Genomic DNA, 27,701 nt, shown 5'->3' with positions numbered 1-27,701 from the left:
AGAGAGAATCCAAAGCAGGCTTCACACTCAGTGCAGAGCCTGACATGGGGCTCGATCCTACAACCCTGAGATCATGAACTGAACCTAAATCAAGAGTGGAACACTCAACTGACTGAGTTACCCAGGCGCCCTGCCTATCTAGAAATTTTTATTCAAGTGTATGTAAATCTCTTTCTTGAAACCTGGCAGCAGTTTTCCTTTTTTCTGCCTTTGCCCATATCTCCTTTTCAAGCCTCAAAAGTCTTCCTATTTTTTCTTCTCCTGGGTGTAACTTTCTACTAGTAACTTTAGTTTAAATAAGCATCCATGCTCTTTCTGCTACATTTTTCTCATTCTCTTAACTTCTTTTAAACAAGAAAAATGTATTTCATTGACATTTATATACTTTCCTGTTCCTGTTTTTTGCAAGCTTCAACTGGAAATTTGTTTCTTCTTTGTTCCCCTTTTTACTTTCATCATCTTCTTGTTTATCACGAACAAGCAGAAGTATATCATCTGTCTTTAATTTGGAAACTCCCTACCTTTTTGCAGTTTTCCAGTTTGTTTTCCAGTTCTTTTTTTTTTTTTAAGTTTATTTATTTTGAGAGACAGAGAGAGTGAGCCGGGGAGGGGTAGAGAGAGAGGGAGAGAGAGAATGCCAAGCAGGCTCTGTGCTGTAAGCCCAAAGCCTGACATGGGGCTGGAGCCCACAAATCATGAGATCATGACCTGAGCTGAAATCAAGAATTGGACGCTTAACCAACTGAGCTACCCAGGCACCCCTTAGTTTTACAGTTCTTAACAGACTTTATTTCTCTTTCTTCTAGAAACAGAATTTTTCTATAATTTTCTTCTGCTATTACACTTCATACTATGTTCTTCCAGGGTAGTGTTCTAAGAACTTCTCCCAGGGGAGTCTGGGTGGCTCAGTCAATTAAGCATCTGACTTCAGCTCAGGTCATGATCTCATATCTCATGAGTTCAAGCCCCGCATCGGGCTCTGTGCTGATAGCTCAGAGCCTGGAGACTGCTTCAGATTCTCTCTCTCTCTCTCTCTCTCTCTCTCTCTCCCCCTCCCCTGCTCATGTGCTATCTCTCTCTCTCTCTCTCTCTCAAATAAAAACATTTAAAAAATTTTAAAAAAAAGGAACTTCTCCCTTTAATGTTGGCTTCTGTTTATGTTTGTTTCTCACTTTTACAAAGTTCTGGTAATCATAATTGTCCAGTGCCCATGTCATCCTCCGGTTTGCTGAAAGAATTTTTCAGAATCTGCACTTCTCTTGAAAGCGTGTGATGGTACTTTGTCTACAGGAACTTTTCTGGACGTGGCTGTGAAAACTCTGTGTTTCTGAGTGATCCAAAGCCTGTGTGTCAGTTTTTCTGGATATGGCACTCAAGTCATTGGTTGTTCTCTCTTCTTTAATAAGCTCTTCATATATCAACCTCTGCTCTTATTTAAGAGTGTTCATTGAATTTTCAATGGTTTCCATTATTTCTCTGAGCTTTCAATAAAATTACGTGTAATTTTCACTTCTTTTCACTAATGCTGGAGTCTCTTTACATTATTATGCATTTTGGCCAATTGTTGCTAGATTTTTGCTCTTCCTAGTTTCCTGCCAATAATTTATATTCCAATTCTTCCACTACAATATGCTCAATAATAGTCTCTTTTTTTTTTGGTTGTAGAAAAGACTATCTTTTTCTGCTAATAATTTGATTTAAAAAAATTTTCTGCTTTAAGCATTATCTTAGCTTTCTCATTCCCAGTAGCTTTCAGCTTTCTGTTTTGAAGCTGAGATGATTGAATTCCATTCTGAATTCTTTTCTCTTAGACATGCTGGAGCCACTCTAGCCAGGTGGGCCTAGGGGTTCGCACAGGGGACACTTCATAGAAGGAACAGACTGTTCCCTGCATGTGTGTAGCCAGGCCTGTGGCTGCACCGTACCTTAATTTCTTCTTCCATAAAATGAGGTAATACAGTATCTACCTCTTAAGGCTGTTAGAATGGAGAACTTAGTATACGTAAATTCAAGATAGTTTATACCTCAGATTATTATTAATTCCTCAAGTCAGTGTTTTGTATGTTGGCCTTGCTCGTTCTCTTTAATGCTGGTGGTATTCCTCACATGTCTCCTTATCCTAGGATGTCTAGTCATGCTTTAAAAAGGTTTGGATCACTAGAATTTCTTCTGCTATTGTTTGAATAGGATGATTTTCCTCATGGTGTCACTAATAGGAAGAGATTTGATGGAGAATTCTATGCATATTCGTGGCCCAGGCACATTCCTCTATAAGCCTTCATGTTAGTTGGTGGTGAGTAGGAGCTAAATGTCAGTCTGTAGATCCCCAAATTTGGTTGGCTTTCATACATATCCTATCTTTGTATAGACTTCCAGTTAATATGGCATTAAAAGGGACTGGTGATGATATCCTAGAGTGGTGGATATTATGAAATAAATGTATAAAATACAAATAAAATGTTTATAAGAAGTTCTGTGCTTGATAAAAGAGAAGAATCCATGGCTTAATTATAAGTGCAATGCTTTTATCACTTCAAAATGATGTCCTAAGTTCCTTTTTTTTTTACTTGAAAGTGACATGCAGTTTACTCTCTAGAATTGAGGGTAATTATAGAATCACTGTAATTTTTGTTTTTTTGTAGAATTTTCTGTAGAATGCCAGAATTGCTTGTGATTTAGTGTAAATTCTTTAATTTTGTTGATTCAAAAATAGGACAATAACTTCAAAATATTACCCCCCCACCAACAAGGTAATGGTGTGTATCTGGGACACCTGCAAACTCTTGAACCCAGGAGAGGAAAATGAGGAACAAAGGAGGAAATATTCTTCAGTAAAAAAGCTCTATGAGCCACTAGTGGAGTGAGTTGTCTGAGGTTGTGGTCAATACTCTGACTGTTTCTCTGCTGAATTAGATTTCATAACTTCCTATGATGTCATCTGTTCTTTTCTCTCTGGCTTGAATTAGGACCTCCCTTACAGCTCCCAAGTCAGTTTCCTTTAGACCAATTTATAATCAAGTATTTCTACTAAAGTTTTGTGAATAAAGCACTGAATGAGAAGGCAGGATAAATAGATTTCTTAGGCCCATTTTCCTTCTTGCTATCTGACTTTAGAAACCAGTGTTCAATGGACCCTGTATTTCTAAACAATTCCCATTCCTGGAAGGTAGAAAGAGCTTCCTTAAATAGTAATGAGTTCTTTGTCTTTGAAAGTATTCCAGAAGACACTTGAAAACCACTTCTTAAGACTCTTGTGGAATGTTTATGTAATAAGATTGGATTCAATGGCCCTAAAAAGTCTCTCTGAACCCTGAGACTCAATGACTTTCTGCTTTAGTTCTATGGAAAAGAGGCAGGTAGGAAATAAGGAAGAGAACTAGCTTATTTATTCAGACTTCCGTGGATTTCAGCCTTGGTTTCTAGAGTTGCTCCAGTCTTCCTAAGGTTGTTCTTTACCTGTCTATTCTGACTCCATATGTAGATACACAGTTTTTTTTACTATCTTTCCATTCTTTTTCAGCATGTCTGTATAGGTATCCTTAAATCAAAGGTAAATGCATCCCGTTAGTTGAAGAGATGGTCAATCAATGCAAGCACAAGATTTCTTTGAATATTATTCTTTAGTTTTTTAATTAAAAATTTTTTTAATGTTTATTTATTTTTGAGAGACAGAGTATGAGCAGGGGAGGGGCATAGAGAGAAGGAGACACAGAATCCAAAGCAGGGTCCAGGCTCTGAGCTGTCAGCACAGAGCCTGATGCGGGACTCGAACTCTTGAACCCTCGAACCATGAGATCATGACCCGAGCCAAAGTCAGACACTAAACCGACTGAGCCACCCAGGAGCCCCTATTATTCTTTATTTTAAAAGTACATGGAAACTTAAAATTATATATCATATATCTGTTTCTCTTTTAAAATTTTTTAATGTTTATTTATTTTTGAGAGAGCGAGAGAGAAACAGAGTGTGAGCGGGAGAGGGGCAGAGATAGAGGGAGACACAGAATCCAAAGCAGGCTCCAGGCTCTGAGCTGTCAGCACAGAGCCAGATGCAGGACTCGAACTCACGAACCATAAGATCATAACCTGAGCTGAAGTTGGATGCTTAACTGAGCCAACCCGGCGCTCCTCTCTTTCTCTTTTAATACAAAATAATACTTTAAGTCACCAACTGTTGGAGGCGAGGAGGTAAAATGTGACCCAATCCATCTGGGAAGATATGCCTCTGATTTCTTCACATGACAAGGCATATCACTCCTGCTTAAGAAACTCAGATCAACACATGGACTGGCAGGCACTCTGGAGGCAGGTTTATTATCCATGATCTCACAACCCTTGGGACCTGTTTCTGCAAGGCCTCCCTTCCCCACTCCAACATGGAAGGGGAATCATACTCTGGAGGAGGATTGTGTGCTAAACACCCCCTTTTAAATCATTCATGCTTCTCTTTCCATTTGTCTCTGAACCATTTACAATGACATATTTTAGTAGAATTATTTCAGAACCTGTCTTCACTCAATCTGAATGTGCCTCAGTTAACTAATAAAATCCTTGCCCCTGAAAAAAGGGTGTATTGTGTGTTACATTTTGCTACATTCATGATGTGTCTTTGGAGAAGAAGTGTGCATTTTATATAATTTGTCAAGGACCGGTTCAAAATGTGTAACATCATCAATCTCACTGACAATATCTTTAATGACTTCACTCTGTAGTCAGAATTTTGCCAAACGCGAGCTAGGACTCAGACTACCCCACACCTGCTCCATACCTATTGTTTTAGCTGTATCATCTGTTGAAAAGACAACCAAGTTTAAGAAAAGAATTCATCCATGAAGCATTTCTTCTCTAATTAAGTCAACAGATGTTTGAAGTCTATACCTGGGGAATTTATTACTTCAGTTTTAAAAAGTAAGAGGAATTCACATATCTACCTTCACAATATGTTTGTTTGATCAATGTAGCCAGGCTGGTAATGACTGAAAATAGTCAAGAATTTGTGATGGCTGTCATTTTCAACAATTTGAATGGCATTTTCCAAAAGTGCTTTCAATGGCATTATCATCCAGATTTCATTGCTCCATGGCAGGAAATCTGATCTTCCTTTCATGGTTGGAGAGCTGACCTGGCTGACACAGGCTCAAGGAACTTGGGCAGATGGCAGGAAGTGGCTTTCAGGGCCTCTGTGGTTGTATGGAGGCAAAGAACAAATATTAAAGTCGAAGATCATACTCAGAAATGCAGAGCTAAAACAGTCATAGAAGAAGGCAAGAAGAGCCCCAGGCAGGAAACAGTTAACTGGTGCAGGCTGTGAGTCAAAGAGCCAGTGAAAAGGAAAACAAGGATCCTCCACTAGAAAGAGGCAAGCAAGATGGCTGACAAGCAGCCAAAAGATGAGCACTTGTTGCCTTCTGAATATATGAAGCCAGGGCAGAAGGGACACCCATTGACCTTTCTAGGTTTCAGTTTCTTTATCTGTTTCCTCTCTCCCTGCCTAAGAAGAGTGTGGAAAAGATCCATGTTGATCTTGTAGGTAAAGTCAAATTACCATTATTATTATTATTATTATTATCCAAATCCATGAAACAATTGAAAAATATATGGAAAGATAACCTAAATAAAAAAGAAAGAATAGAAAAAACCATCTATATGGTAAGAATATTTTGTTGTTGTTGCAGAACAAAATAGGACAAAGCATTTTGGTGTTTATTTTCCTTAAATTCAGTCTGTTCTTGTTAGTTTCTAACCAAAGTATTTAATTAGCATCTCTGATTGCCAAACATTTGTTATAGTTATAATTTGTAAACGAGTTATCTATTGTTGTTACTGTGGCAAGTTCTGGTAAAGTCACAGATCAAAATTTATATAACTAGGAAAAATCCCGACATGAAAGAATTGGATTTTTTTTTAACATACCATGTCTCAAATTATCTACCTACTTTGACAGCTTTAGTGTCTTGATTAAATATTTTATGATGATACTACTTACGATAAAATGTAAAAGCTAATTTATACTGACATCCCTTTATGTAAAAGGTTCCCAGACTGATTTATTACCAGGTTGAAGCATGTTAGTGAATACAACCATGTCTAAAGTAAAGACACTTTGCAATTTTCTTCCACACTCCTAGTTAAGCAACTTCAACTAAACAATTTAAATGAAAAACAGGGTCTTTAATTTTACAAGATTCTAGTTTATCTTCCTATGATATCTTCTTTAGTTTCATTCTTCAATTCAATTTAGTACCTGCTATGTTATGTTCTAAGTAATGAATTTGGAACACTATGCTCAATTATAATTCATTTTACTACCTGTACACGTGAGGAAGCTTAATGTGAAAGATTCAAACTTAGTTCTTCTCAGACTTGAATTCTTACCTTATACTTAAAAGAAAAGTAGTTAATCAGTTGCCAGATTAACAGTATGTTTTCCCAGTTTTCTAATTCCCTCTCATCATTTTGTCTTTTGGTAAATTTATTATTTTATGTCATTCTGAAAGGATTTTGAGGAAAGTGTATATGCATGTGTCTTCGTGCTATATAGTATATATATACTACATATCAAAAAATATATAGTTTTGGTTTGGATAAGAGATGGTTAAGGGACTACTTCTGATTCTTGATTTACAATTACACAGGACTATTTATCAATACAACTAATGAAATAAAGCACTATAATTATAATCTAATCTATGAATATAGAAAATCTGGATAGTGATAGATGAGTATTATTCCTAAGGTTTAAAATTATTTTTATCAGTAAATGGATTTCAAGGGTTATCACAGAAGAAATAAATGGCGCGGATTTTCTATGGGTAACAGTTTGTGTTACGGGAGCATTAGAGGTATTGTAGAGAAGATGAAACCACGAGAACTCTAGAAATAGGACAAAGAAGAAGCAGGCACACCCCAAGGAAGCAAGTGCACATGGTACACTGTAGGATCTTATGGGACAGTTCATGATAGAGGAGGTGGCAGCCACAGTGGCATAATGGGAAAGAAAGATGTCTTTGGTAACAGCATTTTGGTGGGAGGGAACAGGAGGAAATAGAGAAAAGAGTAAGGACAAAGGGAGACCAGATGCTGATAGTATTGAGCCAGAAACCAAAATATGTCATGGACCCAAATATTAGCAGCAAAAACCTAGTAAAATGGGAAAATGATAACACAAATAAAACCAATATAATATAACTTATTTTCATCAATGTAGTGTACTTACATTTTATTTCATTTGAGATGAATTATTCAAAGGAGGAGTTATTTACAATAAGACTCATAAAACAGTACCTAAAGTGGTAGAGGGAAGCCTACAATAAGAGTCCACAGGGTGGCTATGTTTGAGCATAAAACCTGGAGTTTTCTCCTAGCCATGATAAGGATGGAAACTTAATTATATTTAATGAGTGTTTTATAATTTATAATGTAAAATAATCACCTATAAATGTTTGGGGGATAAAAGTTTCCTGGGAGAAACCTGTCTCCTGTGTGACAATAGCAGGAATAGAATATCAAAAACAACATCGATATTGGTTTCACAATGAATAGCTAAATTTACGTGGTTAGTTTTGAAAGTAACCCAAGATAAAAATCCGTGGCCAACAACTGAGAGACAGTTCTACAAAAGCAATGACATGTCACTGTCTGAAAATGTAGCCTTCTTATGATCTAACTTGATCCAAGAACATTGGTTCATATTTAGCGAGTGTTTGTGCTGGCTTGGGGACACACTTGTGAACAAAATAGTCATAGTCCCGGCCTTCATGGAGCTTACAGTTTGTACAGGAGTCATAAAATAAAGTAAAAAAGATACAAAAATAAAATAGTTACAAATTGTGATAGCAGTGTTAATTTTCTTCTTAGACCTATCAAGAGTTAAAGGGGTGGAGGATGTCCTCTTCTTTCCATCTAGTGTCAGGGAAGACCTTTTTAAGGAAAAGACATTAGGAGAATTTGGAGTATATACAGTAGTGAATAGATGCATAACCCGAGACAATCTGTCTTAACCACTTCTCTACCAGAGTTTCAGTATGCACCATTTAAGCACATATTGTTTAAGAGTATGTGCTCTAGGCAATTGACCTGGATTACAGGCATTCCGTATGGCTGATTAAGGAAATTCCATAAATTTTAGAAAACAATAAGCTGATAAGACAGTATCCTACTATAAAACTTAATAAGCTTAATATTTTAGCTCAAGTAAAAGTGCTATAGACTGAATTGTGTCCCCACAAAATTCACATATTGAAGCTCTAACTCCTAATATGATGGTATTTGGAGATGTGACTCTTGGTGAGTAATCAAGTTTAGATGAGGTCACAAGGGTGTGTGGCCGCTTGATATGATTAGTGCCCTTATAAGAAGAGATGTGAGAGAGCTTCCTCTAATCCCACCCCATGTGAAACAGTGAGAAGGCAGCCATCTGCAAGACAGAAAAAAGGCCCTCACCAGAGAATTCAGGAAACGAAATCAGCCAGCTCCTCAATCTTGGACTTGCTAGCCTCCAGAACTGTGAGAAATAAATTCCTGCTGTTTAAGCCATCCAGTCATGATATTTTGTTATAGCAGTCTGAGCCGACTAATACAGAGATGAGGCAGAAGAAATAGTAGAATTTAGATAGGAGAGTCATAAGATATGAAAGAAATACAGATGCTAGATGTTTATTTTAAATCCTAATTGTGCTGACAAAAGTATTGTGAGTTCCAGTCTTTCTTTGATACTCAGAGGCATCCTCTGGATCTCAGAATTGATTATAGCTGCTTTCCGTGGACAGTCTGGTTCTTACAAGCCCCTACATTTCACTAAAAGGGTCTTGCCTACCAAGATTGGGGGATTAAGTCAATCCAACTGCACATGAGTAACTAATAATTCTCATTTGTTTAATAATGCAATACTGTAGTATTTTTAAAAATTAGTTCCATTGTATTTAAAAAATTGCATAAAAAATTAACTCTTCAACCTCTTTTTCCAAAGCCTACCAATGGTAAAGAGTTTCTTGTATATAATTCAAGATATACTTAACGTACATATAAGTATTGATATTGTATTACACACACTCAAATCCAAATGGCAGAATTGTGCAAATAATATGCCACCTTTTCTTTCAGTTAGCCATATACCTTGGAGGTCATATAGTACATTTTGTGTATCTTAATATAATCTGTTCCTAATTAACGTTTCTGTTTTCCCAATTTTTGCTATTACTAATGGTGCCAAAATGAACATCCTGTATAAATACTTTTATGCATGTGTGTGAGTATATCTGGAGGATAAGTTTTTTCATATATTTCTCAATCATATTTCAATTTTAACAACCATAATAATGATGATGTATTAGACTTCCCATTTAAGCAAATACCAAATTGCCTTCCCAAAGAGGAAATACCCATTTATACTCCCACCAATTATAAGCAAAAATGACTATGTGTCAAACTATGCTATAAATTCTTAACTTATAACAACCTCAGGAGGAGGTATGATTATTATTTCCAACTTAAAACTGAGTTAACTGAGGCACAGGTAGGTTGAGTAGCTTGACAAAAGCCAGACAGAAGTGACTAAATGGAAAGTTGGGTTCAACATTCCACCCTCTTACCCATGATACTATATGGCCTTCCTGAGTTTCAGTACTAGCTCTCATACTTAAAGCTGAAGGCCTTGGCCAAGTTATTTACCTCCCATCTGTAATTTCCTTATATGTAAAATGATAAGCTGTGTGGGAAAATGTGAGGGAAAACTGAGATAGTGGAAGGAAAATCCCATGCACAAAGCACTAAACAAACATAAATGCTTTGCCTCCCTGTTGAGATAATATATGAATCACAGGGATGAATAAACCATTGCCCTGGCTGATCCTTTTCAATGACACAAATTAAAGAAGCGACTGTGACCCCTTTAAAAAAATTTTTTTTAAGGTTTCATTTTTATTTTTGAGAAAGAGGGGGATGGAGAGGGGCAGAGAGAGAGGAAGACACAGAATCCAAAGCAGGCTCCAGGCTCTGAGCTGTCAGCACAGAGCCGACATGGGGCTCAAACCCATGAACCATGAGATCATGACCTGAGCCGAAGTCACTCAACCGACTGAGACATCCAGGTGCCCCGCAACTATGATCCTTTTGAAATACTGTGGCAATAAAGCCAAGAGACATGAGAATTTGTGGTGTAACTCCCCTCCCCGTCTTTCTTGTACAGTCTTTAATTCTGATTGATTTAGTCTTGGTCCAACTTCCTCACAGTGTTTATATAGATTCTGAGTCCCTAGAAACCAGTCTAAGAAGTAGGAGTCATTTTAACCTGCTGGAACTGGTTTCCCCACCTATTCAGGAGACTGCTCAAAGTTCTCTTTACTATCATCATCAGTCTTTGGCTAATAAGTTGAGAGCAAGTGTCAACCTGGGAAGAATTAAACGGAACGTATTTGTGTTCAGCTGTAGAGTATGTTGTCACTTAGAATATACAATGACGGGGAGAAAACTTTGTACTGCTAAATGAGACCTGTGCGTTAAAATATTTTCACATACTGTAGTTTCCTTTAATATGATAAAGTAGTTGAGTCAGTAGTTATTGAAGAGTTCTTCTCTTGGGAATGGGCCTTGGGAGTAAGTAATTCCAAGAAAGGTCCTTACCTGTTTCCCACATAAGCAGTTCAGAAGCCGAAACCCCACTGCTGTTGTGCACAGGGGCTAAGATGGTAGCAGAGCGGGAGCTGAGGCTACCGTGACTCAACCATAGTCACTTCTGGCTGATTCCTTAAGATCCAACCTATTCTCTTTGTCCTATAGGGGCTTGGCTGAGATAAAGATTGGTAAAGCTGTGTTGCTAGAAACTGCTATTCATTCCAATATAGCCTTGAATGGACCTTCTATTTAGGTTCCACAGTCCAGAGACTGCAGCCGGGGATGACTCATGTACTTCTTCCCTCCAAATGTGTTCCCTTCGCAGTATGGAGGATATCTATATATAACCTCACACTGTGGCCTGTCTCCTCATCTCTGAGTGACGAGTAGAGCTCAGGAAAATAGGCTCAAAATGGGAAGCAGGACATTTAGACATGGCTGAGTTGACATAATGGTTTTGATGTGACTCAGAAAACTCACAACCACATAAAAATGTCAAAATAAAAAAATCACTGTTTTTTACAACCAGGTTATAAAACAACAAACACCCTGACAATTATACTAACTTTGTGCTTCACTTCACCTCTCCCTCTTACCTGATCCATTACCTTAGATCTGTGAGCCCTGATGCTGTGCTCAGCTCTCCCATCCACGCTGTGTTGCCTACCCGAATCCCTTGACTCCATAGTGCTAACCAGCAATGGTGTAAGTCCCAGATCCTTTCATTTTTTCCACAAGTATTTATTAAGGGCCAGGCACTATTCAAAACACTGGAGTGAATGTGCTTTTTCCTCTGTCCTTTTTTTTTTTTTTCTGCAGAGTCCATAATTATTTTCCATGGAAAATTTAATCTTTTGTCTTTCTGAGTAATATAGGTCTCATTTCAAAATAGACAAGTCACAATGTCATATAGTACCAGAAAGTGCTTCTGCTAATAGAAAGGATTTCCATATGATATAATTTAGGAAAGAAATAACTGCAGTTTGGCAAAAAATATTTTAAACAATCCAATGGACAAAAGGTTCTGTTCATCCCATTTAGTACTACCATTTTTGCACATTTATAAAAATGTTTCAGAGACTTACACAAAGAATACATACCTCTGAATGTCCTCCAAATTTGGTAAATCTGGATATTTTACCATCACCTGTTTTAGCTTAAGAAAAATGCAATGTACTTCTTTATTTTAAAATTGTATCTACTCTGGTCACAATAGAACAGTTAGTTCCTGCTTTAATGTACCCCCTGGATCCAATACATAGCAAAAGTATATAAAGATATAAAAGGAAACACCTAAAACACAGGTTCAAAACCTGTTAAGCATTGCTGTGTACAGAAATAGAAGAAAAACGCAGAGCCGGGTAGATCCGAGGTCACAGGCATGCTGGGCTCTAGTCCTGAAGCAGGCAGTGGCCGCTGGCAGTTCAGTGAAGGCAAACTGAAGGTGTTCCATGGAAATCCGAAGACTGGAGCCCGGTTTGAAAACAGGAGCAAGGTGAGGCTCCTTCTGGTGAACGGAGGTTGGAAGTATGCAGCCCCCCACTACCTGGGGTGATGACTGTAGACTGCTTCAAAAGCAGGAGGACCAAACACTCCATGCACCTAAGGAACTGGGCCAAATGCCCATGGCCAGAGGCCTGATGTCCTGTCCCTACTGAGACCACAGGCAGGTGTTCTGCAATTGTGTACAGTATCTGGGCTAAAGCTGAGGTTCAGGAAGTTGAGAGAACAAAGCTCCAAAACCACTGGACAGAGAAGTGTGAGGAAAAAGAAGAAAGAGGGATGGATATCTCATTCAAAATGAGGCTGCAAAACAAAATTTCAAAACAAGGAGAATTCTAATGCTATGAATGTGACCTAGCCAAAAATCAACAATTGTAACAAAATTTCATTCCAGGTGAAATTTTATGAAACTATCCAGCCAAAGCTTTAGAAAACACATGCTTCGAATGCTTAAGGATTAAAATGAAAATTATATATATATAATAATTATATATATAATAATTATATATATATAATGTAAAAAACTATATAAAGACAGTAAAAAACCAGAATGAAACAAGTGAGATAAGTTAAAAGTAGAAGGACTAGACATTGGAAATTAAAAATCTATTGATTGAAATAAAAATTCTAAGCATTTGGTAAACTTTGGAACAATAAAAGAGAAAATAATAAATTGGAAAGTATTACTGAGGATTCACCAAGATCACAGAATAAGGAATAAAATCTGAAAAAAATGTTAAATGATGTAATTATCAGTGGCATTCCTTTTAACTCTCAAATGCGCCCTAATTTAGACAAAAAAATATATTTTAAGAAATATATAGGATAGACTAAAAGGCAAATAAGACTTCCAAAAGGAGATAATAGAATCACAAAAAAGTAAGAAAGAGAAAAAAATTAAGAATTTTTGAAAATTGAATAAAGACATGCATCCTCAAATTGAAAGTGAACTCTAAGAACCAAGAAGGATTATTGAAAACATATTCACACTTAGACCCATCATAGTTAAACTAGGAAAAATCAAGAATTAAGAGACACTTGTGTCAGGTACTGGGAGAAAAGACAGATTACTAAATGGTAATGGTAAAAATGGTAATTAAACATTAAACCAAGCAGATTTCTATCCAGCAACAATAGATGCCGTTAAACAATAGATAATTTCAATGTAATGAGGGAACTTTCAATTTAGAATACTATAGTCAGATAACTTGGTGACAAAAAGATCCAAGGTGTTGGAAAATAGATATCAACCCATACTTGATGTGTAGTTAGATTCTTGGGTTCGAGAAGTGGATGAAAATACTAGATAACTTCAGGGGCGCCTGGGTGGCTCAGTAGGTTAAGTGTCTGACTTCGGCTCAGGTCATGATCTCACGGTTTGTGGATTTGAGCCCCACATCAGTCTCTGTGCTGACAGCTCAAAGCCTGGAGCCTGCTTCAGATCCTATGTCTCATTCTCTCTCTGCTCCTCCCCCACTTGTGCTCTCTCAAAAATAAGTAAATATAAAAAAAATTTTTTTAAATACTAGTTAACTTCAGATATTTTTAGAAATAAATTATAACTTACCTAACTTTTAAGAGTGCAAAGTTTATTGGCATGGTTTCAGGGTCTAAATTGTATCTACTCTTTTTTCTTTTTAAAAAAATTCTAGCAGTTTTATTTATGAGTCATACCATTTTTTGTGTGTTTTTTGATGTTTCAAGTTTTTAACTTCTAGTTAGTTAACATATAGTGTAATATTAGTTTTGGGAGTAGAATTTAGTGATTGATCATTTATATATATGTATCACCCAGTGCTCATCACAAGTGCCCTCCTCAATACCCATCACCCATTTAGCCCATCCCCCGCCACCTCCCCTCTAGCAACACTCAGTTTGTTCTCTATAGTTATAAGTCCCCCTTATGGTTTGTCACCATCTTTTTTTCTCCTACATTCATCTGTTTTGTTTCTTACATTCTACATATGAGTGAAATTATATGGTAATTGTCTTTCTCTGACTGACTTATTTAGCTCCATCCATGTCATTACAAATGGCAAGATTTCATTCTTTTTGATGGCCGAACAATAATCCATTGTGTGTATATACCACAACTTCTTTATCCATTCATTAGCTAATGGACATTTGGGCTGTTTCCATAATTTAGCTACTGTTTATAGTGCTGATATAAACATTGGGGTGCATGTGCCCCTTTGAAACAGTATTTGTGTGTTCTTTGTGTAAGTACCTAATAGTACAATTGCTGGGTCACAGGGTAGTTCTATTTTTAACTTTTTGAGGAATCTCCCCAGTGTTTTCCGGAGTGGCTGCACCAGTTTGCATTCCCACCAACGGTGTAAGAGAATTCCCCTTTCTCTATATCCTCACCAACATCTATTGCCTCCTTGTTAATTCTAGCCATTTGGACAGTGTGAGATGGTATCTCATTGTGATTTTGATTTCTATTTTCTTCATGATGAGTGATGTTGAGAATCTTTTCATGTGTCTGTTAGTATCTGGATGTCTTCTTTGGAAAAGTATCTATTCATGTCTTCTGCCCATTTCTTCACTGGATGATTTGTGGGTTTTTTTTGATGTTGAGTTTGATAAATTCTTCATAGATTTCGCATACTAATCCTTCATCAGACATGTCATTTGCAAATATCTTCTCCCATTCTGAATGTTGCCTTTTAGTTTTGTTGATTGGTTCCTTCACTGTGCAGAAGCTTTTTATCTTGATGAAGTCCCAATAGTTCACTTTTGCTTTTGTTTCTCTTTCCTCAGGAGAAGTATCTAGTAAGAAGTTGTTGCAGCCGAGATCAAAGATGTTGCTGCCTGTGTTTCCTTCTAGGATTTTGATGGTTTCCTATCTCACATTTAGGTCTTTCATCCATTTTGAATTTATTTTTTGTGTGTGGTGTAAGAAAGTGGTCCAGTTTCATTCTTCTGCATGTTGCTGTCCAATTCTCCCAGCACCATCTGTTGAAGATACAGTCTTTTTCCCATTGGATATTCTTTCCTGCTTTGTTGAAGATTAGTTAGCCATACGTTTGTGGGCCCATTTTTGGGTTTTCTATTCTGTTCCATTATCTATGTGTCTGTTTTTGTGTCAGTACCATACAGTCTTGGTAACTACAGATTTTTAATATAGCTTGAAATCTGGAACTGTGATGCCTCCAGCTTGGTGTTTCTTTTTCAGGATTGCTTTAGCTATTTGGAGTCTTTTGTGGTTCCATACAAATTTTAGGATTGTTTGTTCTAGCTCTGTGAAAAATGCTGGTGGTATTTTTATAGGGATTGCATTAAATGTGTAGATTGTTTTGGGTAGTATAGACATTTTAACAGTGTTTGTTCTTCCAATCCATGAGCATGGAATGTTTTGCCATTTTTTTGTGTTCTCTTCAGTTTTTTCTCATAAGTTTTTTTTTTATAGTTTTCAGAGTTGTTTTTGGTATAGTTGTGAATGGGATTGATTCCTTGATTTCTCTTTCTGTTGGTTCATTATTGATGTACAGAAATGCAAAAGATTTCTGCACATTGATTTTGTACCCTGTGACTGCTGAATTTGTATCAGTTCAAGCAATTCTTTGGTGGAATCTTTTGGGTCATCTGCAAATAGTAAAAGTTTGACTTGTTCTTTGCTGATTTGAATGCCTTTTATTTTGTTTTATTGTCTGATTGCTGAGGCTACCACTTCCAGTACTTTGTTAACAATGTGACAGTGGACATCCCTGTCTTGTTCCTGACCATAGAGGAAAAGCTCTCAGTTTTTACCCATTGATGATGATATTACCTGTGGGTCTTTTGTATATGATGTTGAGGTATGTTCCCTCTATCCCTACTTTATTGAGGGTTTTTATCAAGAATCAATCAATGTGATACAATGCATTAATAAAAGAAAGGATAAGAACAATATGATCCTCCCAGTAGATGCAAAAAAGCCGTTGAGAAAGTATTTTTATTAATGCAGTGTATCACGTTGATTGATTTGCAAATATTGAACTATCCTTGCTGCCCAGGAATAAATCCCACTTGATCATGGTGAATGATTCTTTTAATATACTGTTGGATGCAATTTGCTAGTATTTTGTTGAAAATTTTTACATTCATGTTCACAAGACATATTAGCCTGTAATTCTCTTTTTTAGTAGGGTCTTTGTCTGGTTTTGGAATCAAGGTAATGCTGGCCTTATAGAATGAGTTTGGAAGTTTTCCTTCCATTTCTATTTTTTTGAACAGTTTGAGAAGAATAGGTGTTAACTCTTCTTTAAATGTTTGGTAGAATTTCCTTGGGAAGCCATCTGGCCCTGGACTTTTGTTTTTTTGGGGGGAGATTTTTGATTACTGATTCAATTTCTTTACTGGTTATGGGTCTGTTCAAATTTTCTATCCAACCTTGCTGGATAAAGTATTCTTGACTGCATATTTTTCCCATTCAGATGTTGAATTTATCATGCCACTCCCTTCTGGCCTGCCAAGTTTCTGTGGATAGGTCTGCTGCTAACATTATTTGTCTTCCCTTGTAAGTTAGAGATTCCTTTTCCCTTGCTGTTTTCAGGATTTTTTCCTTATGTCTGTGTTTTGCAAATTTTACTACAATATGTCATGATGTTATCCTGCTTTTGTTGATTTTGATAGGAGTTATCTGTGCCTCCTGGATTTGAATGTCTGTTTCCTTCCCCAGATTGGGGAGTTTTCAGCTCTAATTTGCTCAAATAAATCTTCTGTCCCCTCTTCCCTCTTTGCTTCTTCTGGGACTCCTATGATACAAATGTCATTATGCTTTATGGAGTTACTCAGTTCCATAAGTCTACATTTATGATCCAATATTTTTCTTTCCCTCTTCCTTTCAGCTTCAATATTTTCCATAATTTTATCTTCTGTATCATGCATTCACTCCCCTGTTTCTTCCATTCTTGTGGTCATTACATCCAGGTGGTTTCACATCTCAGTTAAAGAATTTTTTATTTTGGCTTGACTAGTTTTTAGGTCTTTTATCTCTGTAGTAAGGGGTTCCCTGGAGTCTACTGTGCTTTCCGAAAGCCCAGCTAGTATCTTTATGATTATTGTTTTAAATTCTGGATCGGGGATATTATTTATATCTGGTTCAATTAGATCCCTGGCCATGATCTTTTATTGTTCTTTCTTTTGGGATGAATTCCTCCATCTTGGCATTTTGTCTAGCTCTCTATCTTCTTCTCTGTATTAGGAAAGCCTGTTATATTTCCTTCTCCTAAGAGTAATGACTTTCCGAAGAAAAGGTCATATATTGTCCAGGTCCTGGCACTTTAGGAAGCATTTCTGGTGTATGCTGTGTTTGCTCTGATTCTGTGTTTTGGCTGCTCCTTCCCTCAAGTCAGTCCTCAGTAGAGGACTTTCCTGCAGTGGGGAGTGTTTGGACCTTATTCAGCATGCGGTGAGTTTTAACTAACTGTGCTCTGTCTGCTTGTTAAAAAAGCCCCAACTCTATTTCTACTGGAGCAGAAGCTTTGCAGCGCTTTGTGGTCAGTAGACTTGTGTGTGCAAGGCCATTTGTGCTGGTCTTCTGTGGAAGGGCCCGCTGCTCTGGTTCTCAGGCATACTTGCCCATGTAAAGAAGCACTTGCAGAGCACGGGGCGGGGGGGGGGTGGGGGTAGGACTTAGTGTAGGTGGCTCCAGCCTCCACTGTGGGCACTGTGATGCTCACTAAGTCTGTCAGTGCTGGTAGGTGGGGGAGAAAAATGGCGTTAGCCAAGTCTCTCAACTCATAGAGGGGAGTTTATGCTTCCACTGTTCAGGAAGCCCTCACAGAAGAACAAACAATCTCCCCTTTCTCATGTATTCCAGGTATCCCTCAGTTCTCTGCCTTCACCCTGTTTGTATCTGGGCCATCTGCCCACCCAGCAGCACAGTGAACCTGTGTTTTATCTCAGGCACACAAGCTAAGTTTCAAAACTCTGAACTTCAGGGACCTGGCATGGTACAGACCCACGCTAACTCTCTGGGGAGGGTCTTGCTGTGCTGGGGCTGGTGCCAGTTTGTCCAGAAGGGCAGTCACACCAACATGTAGGAGCTTGGAGTTTAGAGTAAAGTGCAGCAAAAAGCTGGTGTCCAGGTTAGCTGCCCTCAGCAGGTGTCTCTGCCCCTATGCTAAGAAACTGGGTAGCACAATAGCACTTGCTGACTCTTTTGTCCCCTGAGATACAGTGCCATCTCTCCCAGATGCACTCCAAGAAGGGAGAACCTTCTCTCCCAGTGCATCCCAGCAGATCCTCAGATTACACCTTCCACTCCTGGGCCACCACCTTCCTTCTCCACAGGAGCACCACTGCACCCACTGGGCTCCACACTGGCCATGGTGCAGACTTCTAAAACTTCAGTCTTTGAGCCCCAGTGGTTGTAAAAATTCACAATAATCAGCCCCTCTCATTTTTCCTGTCAATGGTTTTGGAGAAGTGTTTTTATTGTGTGATACCCTGTGTGTTGTTTGCTCTCTCTCTCTCTCTATCCTCTGTCCATAATCAGGGCTCCCTCCCCTCTACAGCACCCATGATTCTTTTCTCCCCCAAATCACATCTCCACACCTTCTACCTTCCATGATGTGGCCTTTTCTCTCCTTCTAGTTGTACAATTTGATCTCTCAGTCCAAGAAATTGGACATCAATTTCTTGGGTGTTCAGAATGATTTGATATTTATCTGTGTCTGGGTTGAGGCAAGCATAGGGTCCCCCTACTATTCCACCATCTTAACTCCTTCCTCTACTCTTTTTTTTTGAGGTATACTTGGCATATAACATTGTATTAGTTTCAGGTGTACAATATAATGATTCAATATTTGTATACATAATGACTGATCACCACAATAAATTTCATTAACATCCTTTATCATACATAGTTATAACTTTTAATTTTTTATTTTATAATGAAGACTTAAGATTTTCCTCTCAGTCACTTTCAAATATGCAATACAGTATTATTAACTCTAGTCACCATTCTGTACATTATATCCTCATGACTCATTCATTTTGTATATGGAAGTTTGTACCTTTTGACCCCCTTCACCCATTTTAACCCCTGGGCCCCACAACAGCCAATCTGTTCTTTGTATTTGTGAGCTTGGTCTTTGTTAGTTTCCTTGGCTGATTTTTATTTTATTTTATTTTATTTTATTTTATTTTATTTAGAGTGGGGAGGGGCAGAGGGAGAGCGAGAGAGAGAATCTTAAGGAGGCTCCATTCTGAGCATGATCTTATGATCATCGGGTATGAGCCCCAAGATGGGGCTTGATCTCACAAATGTGAGATCATGACCTGTGCCGAAATCAAGAGTCAGACACTCAACCAGCTGAACCACCCAAGTGTCCCACAGTTGTTTTGTCTTTAGATTCCACATATAAGTGAGACCACATGATATTTGTCTTTCTGTCTGACTTATTTCACTTAGCATTAGTGCTCTCAGGTCCATCCATGATGTCACAAGTGGTAAGGTTTCATTCTTTATATATGTCTGAATGGCATTCCATTGTATACATATACTACATCTTATTTATCCATTCATCCATCAAAGGACATAGAGGTTTTTCCCATATCTTGGCTGTTATAAATACTATTGCAGTGAACACGAGGGTACATGTATCTTCTCAAATTAGTGTTTTTGTTTCCTTCAGGTATACCTAGAAGTAGAATTGTGGGATCATATGGTAGTTTTAGTAATTTTTTGAAGAATCCCCATACTGTTTTTCACAGTGGATATACCAATTTACATTCCCATCAGCAGGGCATAAGGGTTCCCTTTTCTCCTTATCCTCACCAACACTTCTTAATTCTTGTCTTTTTAATTTTTTGAATGTTTTTTCATTTTTGAGAGACAGAGAGACAGATCGGAAGTAGAGGAGGGGCAGAGAGAGAGGGAGACACAGAATCCGAAGCAGCCTTTAGGCTCTGAGCTGTCAGCACAAAGCCAGTCATGGGGCCCGAACTCACGAATCTGAGATCATGACCTGAACCAAAGTTGGACACTTAACCGACTGAGCCACCGGGGTGCCCCTTTTCTTGTCTTTTTCATACTAGCTTTTCTAACAGATGTGAAATAATATCTCATTGTGGTTTTGATTTGCATTTCCCTAATGATTAGTGATATTGAGCATCTGTTCATGTGTCTGTTGGCCGTCTACATGTCTTTTTGGAAAAAAAATGTCTTTTCAAATTCTCTGCTCAGAGTTGCATGAGTTCTTTAAATATTTTGGATATTTTGACTTGCACATATTTTCTCATATATATGGCTTGTTCATATTTTGTCTCTATCAGTACATTAGCTTTTCATTTTTTTGATGATTTCCTTTGCTGTGCAGAAGCTTTTTAGTTTGCTATAGTCCTCCTTGTTTATTTTTTCTTTTGTTGCCTTTGCTTCTGGAGTCAAATCCAAAAACTCATTTCAAAGGCCAATGTCGAGGAGTTAATGCCTATGTTATAATTTAATTATAATTAATTAATTTTATCTATGCTTAATTTATAGCTTGTATGCTATGAATGTTAAAGTATTTTTGTGGAAATTAAAAAAATATTATCTAATTTATCTATATATAGAAATGTAAAGGACTAAGACAAGACAAATCAATTTTGAAGAATAGCAAAATTGGAGAACTTTGCTCTAAGGGTTATCACGGTGTATTGCAAAGCTACAGTAGTTACGACAGTTTGGTATTAGCACAAGATTAGACAAATAGACACCGGAAGAGAATAGACACATGCAACACCATTTGTTTTCTTATAAAGTATAAAAAATAATGAGAAAAATGTTTTTTTTTAAATAATGATGTTGGGTCAATTGGTTATCCATATTGACCATATGGAATATCCATATCCATAGGATATTCTTGATATCCTACTTCACATAAGATACAAAACTCAATTCTGGGGCAAGTGGGATATATATGTCCATGTGAATGGTAATAATAAAATATCACATAGACTCTAGGCTTTCAGCTAGGGGGAGGCGAAGGTACAGCTTTCTTCAGTAGGTTCATCTGACACCAGGTGCCTCCACCATGCTTCCTAAGTTTGACCCCAATGAGATCAAAGTCATATACTAGAGGTGTACTCATACGGAGCGCCATCTGCCCTGGCCCTGTCTACAAAGAAGGTTGGTGATGATATTGCTAAGACATCAGGTGATTGGAAGGGTCTGAGGATTACAGTGAAAGTGACCATTCAGAACAAACATTCCTGGATTGAAATGGTGCCTTATGCTTCTGCCCTGATTATCAAAGCCCTCAAGGAACTTCCAAGAGGCAGAAAGAAGTGTAAAAATGCTAAACACAGTGGAAATACCACTTTTGATGGGGTTGTCAACAGATGTGGCACCAATCTCTAGCCAGAGAACTCTCTGGAACCATTAAAGAAATCCTGGGAATTTCCCAGTCTGTGGGCTGCAATGTGATGGTTGCCACCCTTGTGATATCATAGATGACATCAGTAGTGGTGTAGTGAAATGCCCAGCTAGTTAAAACCTATAAAGGAAACTATTTCAATAAAGGATCATTTGATAACCAAAAAAACAAAACAAAACAAAAACCCATAACATTGAAAACAGAGAATATCTTCATGCCTTCAGGATAGGAAAAACTTTCTAAAGAAAAGTGTTGATAAATGAGACAAAATTAAGAACTTCTGTTTATCTAAAGACCCCAGCAAAAGAATAAAAGAGAAAACTACAAACTAAAGAAAATACTTTTATGTTTTATCTGACAAAGATTATTATCCAAAATATGTAAAATATTCCTGTGAAGCATTATAAAAATAGAAAGTCCATTAAAATGTGGGCAAAAACTTGAACACTGAAGAAATAACTCATGAAAGAATAAATGGATGACAAGCATATAAAGTACGTAACATCGGTAGTCATCAGGGAGTTGAAAAATTGTATAACTATAACTACACACTCATAAGAATAGGAAAAATCTAAAGAAATTAGTAATATTACATATTGGTGAGGATATGGATCAACAAGAAATTTCATGCACTATAAATGGAAATATAAATTGGTACAACCACTTCAGAAGACTGGTAGTAACTATTAAAGCTGAATGCATGTGTAGCCTATAACCTAAAAATCTCAGATTTCACTACTACAAACATACCCAACCTAATGATGACTGAAAGACAGGAGCAAGAATATTTAAAATTGCATTAATTATCATTGCCAAACACTAGAAACAATCTAAATGGCCAGCAACAGTATAATGGATGATAAATTGTGGTGTATTCATACAATGGGGTAGTCTACAACATTAAAGCAAATGAGTCACCATTACATCCAACAGCATAGATGGGTCTAACAACATAGCATTGAGCAGTAGGAGTCATACACAAAGAGGTTATATTTTATTATTCCATATACATAAAGTTCAAAACAGACAAAGCTAATCTATGGTAAGGAAGACAGAGTAGTAGTTAAACTTAGGAAGGGAAGAAGAGAAAATTGGGATGGGACATTTTAGGGGTCTGGGGGTACTGGTAGTGTTCTACTTCCTGATCTGGGTTATTACACATGTATTTTACTTTGTGAAAATTCATTGAGGTGTACTGTTATGCATGTGCTCATTTCTGTATGTTGCTCTACATAAAATTTAAAAGGTAAACCCTAGATAACCAATTTATAAATAGAAACAATCTTAATACCTTCCAAACTAGATGAATCAAAAGGAGGACAAATAGGAGGATTTGGAGGAGGAAAAAGAAGAGAGAAAAAAGGAAGAAAAAGAAAAATTTAGAATACTTTATCAATCCAACAGAAGATAGGATAGCAGGAAAAAAAAAAAACAAGGAAAATGAATGGTAAGCAGAAAATACAAAAGGAGGTGGTAGAAATAAGCCCAAATGCATAAGATATCAAAGTGAATGTGATAAATAAAGCTCACCCATTAAAAGAAATTATCATTTATTTTTATTTTTTATTTTTTTGGTATGAAATTTATTGTCAAATTGGTTTCTGTACAACACCCAGTGCTTGTCCCAACAGGTGCCCTCCTCAGTGCCCATCACCCACTTCCCCCATCAACTCTCAGTTTATTCTCAGTATGATTATCAGATGGAGTAACGATGATATAAATTCAGATACATGTGGTTATAAAAGGTATACCTAACACCAAACCAAAAAGAAAATTTAAATATAAACTTTTCAAAAGCTAAATAGATTTCATAGTAAGTTGAATTACAAAAAATAGAGAATAATTCCCAAGACAATAAAACAATTTGGCACCTAATAATATAACATTCCATTAGGCATAGCAAACTGACAGGATTACAAAGTAAAATTGACAAATCCAGAAGGGTAGTAGATGTGAACACTTCAACAAAAACCATGAATCAAATAGTAAAAGTATAGAATAATTGAACAAATAGGCTATACCCAGTCCCAGCTCAGCTGTCTCCCAATTCCTACCCATCTTCCAAAATACACACACCAAAATCCTCAGGCCACTGAGAAGTAAGAATAATTCAATAACCAGCTCTCAAACCATATTTTGTAGGGAAAGACTCAGAGAATATCGGATAGACTTCTGGAGAATTTACCAGATTATACCAGGGCAAAACCAAAGTCTACATACAGGATTCATTGGAAATACAAACAACACAAAAATATAATGACATAAGAACTATGCAAACAGAACAAAAAATAACAAAAGAAATTCTATAGCAACCAGAGTCTAAAAAACACAGGAAAATGTCTCACCAGTGTTTCATACCATAGAAAAGCTATTAAGAACATAAATAAAATAAGAGCTTAAATGTAAGATAATAACACAGAATGAAATAAAACTGAAAAAAATGACACAAATTGAAAGTAAAATAATGCCATTACAAAACTAATAAATTACATATGGAAAGAAATTGAATGGACAGGGCTGAAAAATAAATTACTTACACAAAGAAAAGGCTGAGGTAAGCACAGTAAAATCAAAGGAAAAAGATAAAAAGATTAATGGAAATAGAAGATAATAGCTATGGAAGAGTGAAAAAGATGACATTACACAAGGATGGTAAGTGTCCCTGAGTTAAAGAACTCAAAAAAATGAATCAGAAAACCTGTTTCAATAACAAATAGAAAGATAATCCTGAACTGTAGGAATAAAAGGCTCTGTGACTCAGAAGTTTATATACTATTCCAGGACAAAAATATTGAACACTATCCATTCTAAATCATATCTCTGTTATTATTGAATTTAGAAGATAAGGAAAAAATTCTTTAGGCATCTAGAAACAAATTGCTATAATCTAGAACAAAAGGAGACTGGCCTTAATCTTCTCCAGAGCAACACTCCAGGGGAGAGGACAATGGAGCACTGTCTACTAAACTGCAAAGGAAAAGAAATGTGATCCAAAAATATTGCATCCAGTTAATATTCCATTCAGCTATGAAGGCTACAAACAGATATTCTTGAATGTGAAAGGAAAAAAATATAACATGCATTCACTTTCTTGAGGGGCAAAAAAAATGACTCAAGAATGGAATCTAGCCAATCAAATGAATAGAGACACCATGGCATATGGTGACTTCTGCCATGTCGAATACCAGAAGACAGTAATGTCACAGCATTACAACAAAGTGTGACCTACGTTTTCTATAATCAGTTAAGTGCTTCTTTAGGTTGAAAGGCAATAGACACATTGTCTGCTCTAGTGTGAAAGAACTTAGGGAATATAGCACCTAGAAGTATTTTTTTAAATAAACCTTTGAAATAAAATCCATACAAGAGGGGATCAAAATTTAGAACTTAGGAATGAAAAACTAATAAAAAAATGGTGATAGACATTAAATCCATTTAAACATAGAACAAAGAAAACAGAACTAAGGTTACAAAGCACAATATAAATGCCATAAAGCTTTTAAATGATTAACTTCAGTGTCTTAATGTCAAGCAAAACTAAGTTACTTTTTTTTTTTTCAACGTTTATTTATTTTTGGGACAGAGAGAGACAAAGCATGAACGGAGAAGGGGCAGAGAGAGAGGGAGACACAGAATCGGAAACAGGCTCCAGGCTCTGAGCCATCAGCCCAGAGCCCGACGCGGGGCTCGAACTCACGGACCGCGAGATTGTGACCTGGCTGAAGTCGGACGCTTAACCGACTGCGCCACCCAGGCGCCCCTACTTTTTATGAAAAACAGAATGTAGATCCTGATAGTGGTTCAAGACAACAGACAGAGAACATATGTTGATCAACTCTTTCTCCCAAGACTGGATTAAATGATAGTACAAGTATAAGATCCAGGGGGACAAGGAAAGGGACAGTGTTTGACAAAATAGTTCAGTAAGTTTCTGGAGTCCAAAAAGCAGATAGAAGGGTGGAAGTGTAGAAAGAGCTCTGGCCATGAAGAAGCCAGGTATGACAGGGGTGGGATAGAGACCTAGGGCTGATTAAAAAAATTAAAAGAATTAATTAAATATGTATGGGGCGCCTGGATGGCTCAGTAGGTTAAGCATCTAACTCTTGATTTTGGCTCAGGTCATGATCTCATGGTCGTGAAATTTAACCCCACGTAGGGCTCCACACTGACAGTGCAGAGCCTACTTGGGATTCTCTCTCCCTCTCTCTCTCTGCCCCTCCCCTGCACTCACTCACTCACTCTCTCTCTCTGCATAAATAAACACTTGAAAATAAAGACTTACTTTAAAAAAATATGTAAAGAAAAAGTAGTCACCCCATATCGCTCACCTACTTTTAGCATTCCCATACCAAGAAAATAAAAACTAAACATTTCTTTTCTAAAGAAATTTAATAGTTTGGAAAACCTAAAGTAGAAATGTTGACACTTTTGGATAAAACCTATCTTCTCATTTTAGGATTCTTCAACTTAAGGGCAAGATGACTACTCACTCACTTTTTAAGGAAGCCACTTACGTATAACTTCTATTTCTCTTTTCCATTATTCTAAAACAATGAATAGCTATGAATTACATGACACTTGAGGGAAAATATTTAAAGAATAAGACTAAGATAAACCTGGTAAGATACTCCAAGAGAAAGAAAGATAAATTAAGGAATGGAAAAGAAATTTTAAATATTCTAGTTATTATACTAATATGTTAGAAGATGTTACATGCATATAGCAAGAATAGCATCTATGAAAAGGGAACAATGAAATAGCAAGAAGGTACAGTTAGAAAATTAGTATGTGACTATTGAAAACAAAGAAATTTGAGAGGAGAAAAACATCAAAGAAATAATAGAAAGGAACATACCACAGTTTATGGTGGATATAGGTTTTCAGATTGAGAGAAGCCAGGAAATGTACAGCATGAGTGCAATAAACATCCATTTCTAAACATAATATTGAGAGATTTTACCACACCAAGTTCAGGGAGAAGATCCTAGAAGTTTTCAGAAAGGAAAAGTAACAGTACAGACTGCTAGAATGCAGGCAGAATTGCCTTAAAAATTCTGATGAAAGCTGATTTTGAACTTAAAAGCCTTACCTAGCCAAATTATTAATCAAGTATGATGATAGAATAAAAGTGTTTTCAAATATCCAAGAACTCAGAAAATTTCTCTCGTATGCATCCATCTTTACGAGATTCCTTAAGATGGGTCAGAGAAAACAGGAAACTAAGAATGAACAAGACCTAGGATATTGGAAACAATGAATCTAACCTGGGACAGTAATGAAGAGAAGACCTAACATTACTAATGTGTGGCAAAATAATTCTCAAAGTGAGGTCCAGAAATAAGTATGCAGTAAAAAAGATAAAAGGTATGTGCAGTGGGGTATGTTCCATAGACTTGATAGTATCCTTGAAATGCAGAACAAACCTGAGGATTGACTAAATAAAAAATAGAAAGCAATTAGAAATTTGCTTAAGAGGGACACTGTACATGAAAAGTACATGCTATCATGTAATCACTGCTTGGTTCAGCAATGAACTATATTTGCATAGTTATGGTAATGCAAAGGAATGCTTATTGATTTCTCAACTTTTAAGACCTAAGAAAAGGCAAAGCATGGGAAACTTAACTGTGGTTATAGCTCAGAAGGCATTTTTTTTTTGGTATTGTTAATGTGAAAGTAAAAGTGATGCTTCTAAGAGTAAGGAATTGAAGACCTCACTTTACAAGGTAAGGAGTCAAGATAGATTGTCTGTTACTACTGGACAAAAATAAAAGGAAAATGCATATTTTGAGGGGCACAAATTTGATCCAAAGAGGAATGAAGAAGAGTAGTGAAATAATTATGATGGCAGGAGGGAGAGGGGAGAGTTTAGGGAAGAGTAACTGAGCTAAATCCTCATTTACCATGGCAGGATGTCAATAAACAGTTTTGTTTTGTTTTGTTTTTAATATGAAATTTATTGTCAAATTGGTTTCCATACAACACCCAGTGCTCATCCCAACAGATGCCCTCCTCAATACCAATCGCACACCTTTCCTTCCCTCCCCCCCCCCCATCAACCCTCTGTTTGTTCTCAGGTTTTAAGAGTCCCTTATGCTTTGGCTCCCTCCCTCTCTAAATTTTTTTTCCTTCCCCTCCCCCATGGTCTTCTGTTAAGTTTCTCAGGATCCATGTAAGAGTGAAAACATTTGGTATCTCTTTCTCTGTATGACTTATTTCACTTAGCATAACACTCTCCAGT

The 27,701-nt window shown here is 36.9% G+C and overlaps 2 pseudogenes; one reads left to right on the top strand and one right to left on the bottom strand.

Moving 5' to 3' along the window:
* Nucleotides 1-1,115: 1,115 nt before the first annotated feature.
* Nucleotides 1,116-18,429, bottom strand: LOC125166454 (coiled-coil domain-containing protein 112-like; annotated as a pseudogene).
* Nucleotides 18,430-21,049: 2,620 nt separating this feature from the next.
* LOC125166631 (60S ribosomal protein L12-like) lies at nucleotides 21,050-21,577 on the top strand (annotated as a pseudogene).
* Nucleotides 21,578-27,701: the final 6,124 nt, after the last annotated feature.

This window comes from Prionailurus viverrinus, chromosome B2 (genome assembly GCF_022837055.1).
Source record: "Prionailurus viverrinus isolate Anna chromosome B2, UM_Priviv_1.0, whole genome shotgun sequence".
Classification (NCBI taxonomy): Eukaryota; Metazoa; Chordata; class Mammalia; order Carnivora; family Felidae; genus Prionailurus; species Prionailurus viverrinus.
Note: the sequence above shows the minus strand (reverse complement) of the source record. Positions and strands in the feature narration are given on the sequence as shown.